Consider the following 8,338-nt stretch of genomic DNA (forward strand, 5'->3'; position numbering starts at 1 on the left):
AACGAGATTGATATGTTATCGCAAATTATTAACATTATGAGAATGCTATATACGATATATTGAGATGTTACAGTGATGTTTTAAATAACTACATACTTGCAGTTGGGTGCTATGGTTATATAATACCTAAGTGGTCAAATTTATTATGCTTGTTTGTTGGAGTAATGTTCGATGCAGCGATTGGATTAATTTCATACTCCTGCTTCAAACACTGCTCTGTTGGGAACTATTGGGCATTTTAATCCTATATTGTAGAATTTACTCGTATCATTATCATACTAAATTAATTTAACATTTCAACCATTAACTGCGTAAACTAATAGTACCTATCCGATGTAATATAATTTTATTAACTGGGCAATAATCGGAATTGAATGTCGCGGCGCGAATGCCTGATAGACCCCCTTGACATTTTTATCAGATTACCTTTGTTTATTTAAAAAAATATCCGTACCTACACAAGTCATTATCAATCCGAGTTAACGGTTTACCGCTTTTGTTGCATATCTGCATGTCGAGGCGATCCCTTCAAGCTTGTAATACCATGAAAATATACAGATAATGAATCGAGTTCACCTAACATCGCCCCATTCGGTTTGCGCAGTGCAACGCCAGCGTCCGTTCGTCTCGGCATTGGGACTACTCTTGTAGTCGGACCATGACATTTCGATCGATACTAACATTCTGTTTTTCTCTCTTCTCGTTAACCCGGCTAGGAGAGTGCTAACGGCGCAGAGGGACTAACCGGAGCCGCGGCCGGTGCTGCCGCCCTCGCCGCGTAACATTATCATCGGAACATCGTCCACCATGTAGCTATAGCTGTTGGGCCTTTCACGTTAACATATACTATGTATTATAATAGTCTAACTATTAACATTTATCTGCCTGTTATGTTTATAACATGATGAACTTTATTAACATTTTTAAAATGGCACACGCCGTCGACTATATTTACTATTTCTGTAACTTAATTGTATTTTTGTTGTCGCTTGAATGTATTGTTGTTTAAGCACGATGTGTTTTAGGCTGCCCAGTACTTGCGGTGCTAAATTTGTTGACTGGCAAACCGGAGACGCCTCAGGTATTGTGTCACTAATTGACTTATTTCTATGCATTTTACTATACACTTACTTTTTGAAGACTGTCGCGTATTTTGTATTTTGAAACTAATTTAGCACCGTTTATTTTTCACTATTGAAGTAAAAATATGACTCAGAATCACAAGGTACTTGTATCTTGAAATTAAGTATTCAGAATGAACCTAATTACTTAGGTACAATGCCATTATTATTCTACTTGGGAATAAAAATGGATAGCCACTAACGGAGTGAAATAAATAAGTAAATTGAGATTGCCTTTTTCTGCAGTCCGGTTGGCGTGCGCCAATCAGAACAGATACTCAGATGTTTCTAATTGGCTAACGCAAAAGCTATAAGTAGGTATATCCGCTTAAAGTGAATCAAAATAATTATATTATAACTATTGGTGTGACTTCATGGCGGAACGAAGACAGATTTACGTCAAAACTCTAAAGGTAAATGATGCTCTTGCTAGCGTTTCTTTTAATACGTTTTATTGCTTTGCATTATAAATATTATAATTATTTAAAATGTTGGACTGATATTCAATTTATAGTCTAATAATATAGGTGATTTTCACATACTTATTGACCTAACATTTTTGGCAATCAAACTATATCTATCTTTAAAACCAAAGACTAATATTATACTGGTATTGATTTTGATAAATATTTTCTAATTGAGAAAGCTATATAAAAAGTCTTCCTTGTTACATTTGAATATATTGGTCAATAAGTATATGAATCGATGGTTTGACATTTATCTTTAGAGATATGCATAGGATTGTATTTTATATAATAGTAGTGCTTAAATATTTAAAGATAACCCGTTATATCTGCGCATCCCAAGTGCCTTAGTTAAATGTATAATGTTCTTTGGGGTTATATATAAAATGTTATTATATAACTTAGTTAAGTTAGAGGAGATTAAATTATTGTTAACTTTGCTATGTTTATCGTTAATCTGCAGTTTTGGATCTAGATTTTATATAAATATAGTCGAGCGTCATACTCTAGTGTTGGAAGCATATAACTTATCGACCTTATAGTAAGTGCCTCCTAATTATCTCCGGTAAGAATCTCTTATTTACCCGTTGAAGGATTAATCTCCATTTTATCTTTTTATATGTGTAGCTTACTCATAAAGTTAATACGTTTATTCTTACATATATAGAAAACTTATCAGTTGCTGTAGCAATATTTTTCAAAAATAGGTAGTGCAATAGAAATGTTATTTCTTCTTAATATTTTATTATTAAAATCTCAAATATGAAAATGTTGAGTAGATATAATTATAAAAATATTTCATAGAGATCTGATAATGAGATTACTACGAATAATGGATTCGTCGCTAAAAAGAAAAACTTGATGATTTACTTCAAACAGCAAATTGGCTTCAATGAATTATAACTGCTAAAATATGCTATAAAAATAGACATAACCTCAATTAATATACCTACCTTTTGAAGTTGTTAACACTCCGTCCATGGATACATTATTTTAAGTACTTAATTCGTTGGTCTCGTGAATAGTTAAGAACGGATCCGTTTGGGCATCGAGATCATACAATTGTGTTAACACTTATTCTTAATAATAGTCATACGTATTTTATAGAATAGGTATTTTCCTTTCATAAACTCCTGAAATTAATTAGAAAAATATCAAACACGGTAATATTATTCAAGATGTTATTAGGATCAAAAGTAAAAAAAAAACAGTCTCTAAAAATATAAAAGTATACCATTAAAGTGTACCATTGAAACAATGTAATTAAACATTCTACATGTTCTTGTTCGTAACCTTTTACATAGAATTTATTGTATGTGAGTGCCTTATAATGTGTACAAAATAGCACAGCTTATACAAATGACGCATTTACCGTGGAATTATAAAAACCAATGCCATATACCGGTGAAACATGGAATGGAATAGGAAACGTAGCTACATCAAGTAAGATTGTTGATCAAGTAAAGTAGGTAATATCGTACAAAGTATAAATAATCGTTCTGCTTATAGTTAGTTATAGGTTATTTATTGTGTTTCATTGCGATAACAATATAATTTGTTTCTTGAAACATGTCTAGTGCCATCATCAGACGTCGGCGAAGGGCTTCTACATGTTATTATTTTTTGTTTAAATTTGTACTTATTTTACCTACATTAACGGCAATTCACAAATCAAGTGCCTTAAATGAACTTTGTACATATTTATATAATAATTATTTTTCAATAAAGTATTATAACGAAAAATAATAAATATCTTATATACTTATACACTTATGTAATTGTTTTCCAAAAACAAAATAAAGAATACTTTTATTACTTTTAGTTAAGTGAGATTGTGCATATGTCTGTTTTGATGTGTGTAATATTGATTTGGCATTAGTAAATATTTGGATAATGCTCTTTGAGTTTTCTGTGGTTCCTTTCCCTGACGACATACGTTGTAGATACCTACTTGTTACCTTTACAAATGACTACCTTTACAGTTATCATGAGCGAGACGTACAAGTGTCAACTCATGGTAGTCATACTGGAGGGCAGTCGCAAAAGATTAACCTTTACTTTATCAAGTTTCAAACGCGGGAAAAATTCGCCTTTAAATACCTAGACTTAAGTCCTGTACCAAATTGTATTGAAGCTGACGAAAAAAACGACAACGGAAACGTCTAATAATGCTGTTCCAAGATAGTTAATAGCGTTTGTGTGGTTTTCATAGAAATTCAGTAATAGGAGAAGAATATACCTACAAGTACGAAAACGCCATGATGATTTAATAACTTTACGTATGTGACCAGATACCAATTAATTGTAAATACCACAGAACTTAATTTAGATAGAAGAAACAAATTCATATATTTGTATAGGGGCCGAGCGTGTCAAATTTTGTACTGAAGTTGATTCTTGCCTGTAATTTAAAATATGTCTCAGGCTCTTGATTGTTCATAATTTTTGTGTTGTTGCAATTGAATATCACGTAACGAGGCATTTTTTATGTTTTGGTTGACTTCAACTTACAAAAATTAACGCCCGAAAGCTGCAAGCTGCGAGTAAAGAGACGGAGAACTCAGTGGATTTCACCGAGTTCATTTGACACGCTAAGTAGATACGTTTGCTTGATCTATGGTATATATGACATCTGTGGTAAATACCCTGCAATGCAGGTAGCACTTTTTGACAACCAATTAACAGTTGATAGAGATATACAATCAGTAATCAGTTATGTCGGTAGGTAGCTATACCTACTACCTACCGACATAACCTACCTACCTACTTATATAGTAAAACTGGCTAGTTTTGTTGCTCTCATCGAATGATGATTGATGACTATGATGATAAATTAGTGAGAATAACTATCTGTTTATTATAATATTTTCTTTTCCAAATAATAAATATAACGCCATCTCACGAAACCACCGTAAACGAATTAAAGCGCCAGACACACTGGTTTTCTGGTTGAAAACGTAACACTAACGTCTGAGAGGGAGGCAACGTCAACGCCTCCTCAGATTGTATCCATAACTTTCGTTAGATGGCGTTGTATTCAAGCTCGATCATTCAGGAACCTTGTTTCTTTTCTATTTTTAATCCATGGATCGAATGGAAGGTCAAATGCATAGATATAAATATCAAAATATCTATGCTTGATAAACCAAGCTAACGCATAATGTACAGAATGCGCCATTTACAACAGCTGTCAAATTTAAACGCCGGTGGCTGCAGTGTACTAGGAATCCCGGTGGCGGCACATGGCAGAGGCCTAGTGGAGGTCCCTGGCTGATAGGTGGGGATACAGGTAAATATAGTGTAAGTACCTATATGAATTGTACTGAAACCGGAGTCATAATATACAACAGGGCATGGTACGGTATTAAATATTATTGGGAAAGTAGCCAAGTAGGTATAGTAGGTAAATTATTTTGAAACGGAAAGCAGTTATCGAAAAACAGATTTAGAAATCGGTTGAGAACCGTGACAAGCCACGAAAAGAGTATTTTTTTTTGGTTTTGTAATTATATTCACTTCTCACCAATAGGTAGGTACTTAGTTCCCATAGAAAGTAGGTACCTCTAAATCTTACACACGTCTGCAAATTCCCAACATCAACTCGACAAAACATTCGTCCAAATTTAGTTGCACACAATAAACTTTGTATACTCGTATTTCAACGCTCTCAAGCACGACTTTACTTAGATATAGCTACGTACCAACTGTCCAGCAATTTGAACTTTTCGCAATGCTCCAAAATGGAATTTTAAATTCGCAATCGTAGCCTGCGAGTCGCGTGGGAATAAACAGCCACATTTGTGTGTTGCATTGCTTTGTGACAAATATTTCCAGCCCACTAGACCATTTTGCATTACTCACGGGCTTGGCGATGCTGTCAACAAGAATAGTCACCGTAAGATATTTTATTGACTGCTTCCTTAAATCATGTCAAGCTATTTCAAATTGGAAAATTGAGTATTGTGACAAAATTTAGTTCAAGCAATCAACATACTTTGTACCTATAAAATATATACTTTTCTCAAACATGCAATGAAATATTGTCTTTACGTTCCTTAAAATGGGCTGGGAAGTACAGTCAGCAGCAGAAGTTGCTATACACCCAGGGTGCTCAAAGAGCGGTTAGCGTTTAAATTGTCAAAAAGTTGTTGACTGTCATGGTAGCATTTATTTGTGAGCGCTCAGCATGGCACAAATATCTTAACAGTCGCTATTCATTAATTGCTATACTTACAACAAGTCATTCTTACCTGAGCTGTCAAAAAACCATTGGTATCTAAGCGGTTAACGCGTCAAATATACCTGAACAATTTGGCAAAATAGACGTTTAGCGCATACAAATATGTTCAAATATTGAATGAATAATAGTTCCGGGCAAGCGTTTTGACAGCCATCGGAAGCAGTACAGTCTTGTCATCCCATACATCCATCTCACGTTTTTCTCTTCAATAATTTGACAGGTGCAATTTACTAACGTAAGTATTTAATTTACTTTTCAGCATGAACATCGAAACGCCTGACACATAGCGAAAACTAAATGATGCCGAATTTCGGGACAGTTGTCAAGGCACGTTATGGTCTCATTTAAAGTTCGTTTGCTTTTCAAACCTGAGGTTACTGGTTCAAGTCTCGGCGGAGACACGCGTAAAGATGATAGTTTTTTTGGGTTTTATTTTTATCTTGTTTTTTTATTTGTTTTGAGTTTTTTTTGCATAAGTTTTGCATAAGTTTTAATTATCTTGAACGTACATTCCAGAACCAGAATAGGCAAAATATGCTGCGTAAAATATTACCGATATCAGATGTATGGCTTAAATATACGGCTGAAATATATCGGTATCGGTCCTACATCGGATATCGGATCGGATAATGTGAAAACGCACTAAGACGGAAGTATTACTTTCATATTATTTTATTTTTATTAGTTTAAAAAATGTTTTACCACAAACAGCTAAGGTACAGCGGGACAAATCTTGACTTGTAACTGGTCCATGTTTGACAATGTTTGCATTATTAAATTAAAGTGTCCATCGGTTATATTATGGTAGGCGTGTTCAGTGTTTTACCGACATAGTAATTAAGACTCCAAAGCGGGTTCTTCGTGCTATTTATTATAATTTTACGAAGCGTCACAGAAATAAAGTTCACTTCTTCACGCGAAAGAACTAACTGACAGCTCGCCGTTCGGGTAGCCAAATTACAAAAATATATCAATCTTTGGGTAAAATTACGAGATATTTAACACTGCCTTAGAATAATCATATCAATAATTTGTGAAGTTGTGAGATTCTTAACAAGTGGATACATGTAGAGCTCAACATCATAGTGTAATAATAAAAAAATGGATTAGTTACAATTGCCCCCCAGTCGAAATTTGCCCCGCTGCACCTTACATATATATCAGCACGACAGATTCAGACGGCACTATAATCAGAATGAGACAAAAGTTGTCAAACGATTTACGGCTAATTTATCGAGCATTACTTAACCTCACACTCAGCTTGGATTTTTTAAAATATCGTATATTCTTAACGGGGAATAAAACAATAAATTTATAAGCCAATTTTATTCATCAAATTCTTTGAAAAGTTTCTTGATTATCATGCTAAGCGTTGGTACCTCCTGCCAATTGCAAAGTATGCGTTATAGCAAAATAGTTTAATGTTTTGTGAAGATTATAGGAAATATTGTTTGTTGATAACTATGACGAGAACTATTCCTTTCACTTCTTGTCACCAATAAAATTATCACTGCATTTAGTTTTCGGTGCCTTGGCGCGCTATCAATACTGAAACAGAAACGAAAAGAGATAATTCAAATTGCATTTTGATTTAGATTACTATAAAATACATTATTTAAATAAGGCTTTGTTCTTACTTTCTTTTGACTGCAACTATCTATTTCTTTATTTCCTGCAATTGTCAACTAACTTCTGGAAAGCAATAAATAAATAAATATTTGAAATATTGCTTTTTACAGCACAATAACTATCGTGAACCGTTTTTATTAAAGAATACGGCGATTGATGAAAATGATAAAATAATACGTATGAATATTTATCATATTTGTCAATTTTGACATTTTTGGGATTTTTTTTTTAGTTAAGTTGGAGCATAAGCAACTAGGCTATCGTCCACGAGCTCGAAAATAAATAAATAATTATACGCAATATAAACGCACTACGCTCAATTAAAATTATTACATCAACTCGTTAGCAAACCGCAGCAACTAATAAACGGCTGCAGTATTTTTTTGGTTAATCACATGAAATGTTGATGCTTAGTTACCACTGAAATAACAACTGCTTAGCAACTGGTGGCACCCTGGCTGCTGACGTGCGTGATTGACAGGGCGTGTAGGTATTAATGACAGCGGCTTGTATTCGACTGCTTAGTTACCACTGACATTCTAACCGTTGTTGTCATTGTGATTAAATAAGAGTGTATGTATTAAAGAAAAACTCAGGTGTTAAGATATATGTGACGAACTGAAAGCCTACGTGAAAATGACAACTTAGAAGTCACTATTTTTGTGACGATTGAAGAGTATAGGTTTTCTTGGACACCCTGCCCGCTCAGGTATATCTGCTGCTGACTGTACCTATCGCTCTTTGGGCGCAACAACTCGAGAGGACTGTAAAGGGATTTCATATTATTTTTTAGGCCTAGGCCTGCAAAGTAACTTTTTAAGTAAGCTGTCAGTACTGTCATGTCACTTTTTTTTTAATTTTTGTGTGACCTGGATACTTGTCAC

At 34.0% G+C, this 8,338-nt stretch overlaps 1 protein-coding gene across 2 annotated transcripts in view; it reads left to right on the forward strand.

The window, feature by feature from the left end:
• LOC125234382 (protein held out wings) overlaps positions 1–3,481 on the forward strand; it is an 81,823-nt gene extending 78,342 nt beyond the window's left edge. For both annotated transcript variants that reach the window (XR_007178000.1, XM_048140599.1), the window contains exon 8: positions 717–3,481. The gene's annotated coding sequence lies outside the window, so the exon portion shown is untranslated. The remainder of the gene's footprint in view (positions 1–716) is intronic.
• The last annotated feature ends 4,857 nt before the right edge of the window (positions 3,482–8,338 follow it).

This window comes from Leguminivora glycinivorella, chromosome 2, assembly GCF_023078275.1.
Source record: "Leguminivora glycinivorella isolate SPB_JAAS2020 chromosome 2, LegGlyc_1.1, whole genome shotgun sequence".
NCBI classification, from domain to species: domain Eukaryota; kingdom Metazoa; phylum Arthropoda; class Insecta; order Lepidoptera; family Tortricidae; genus Leguminivora; species Leguminivora glycinivorella.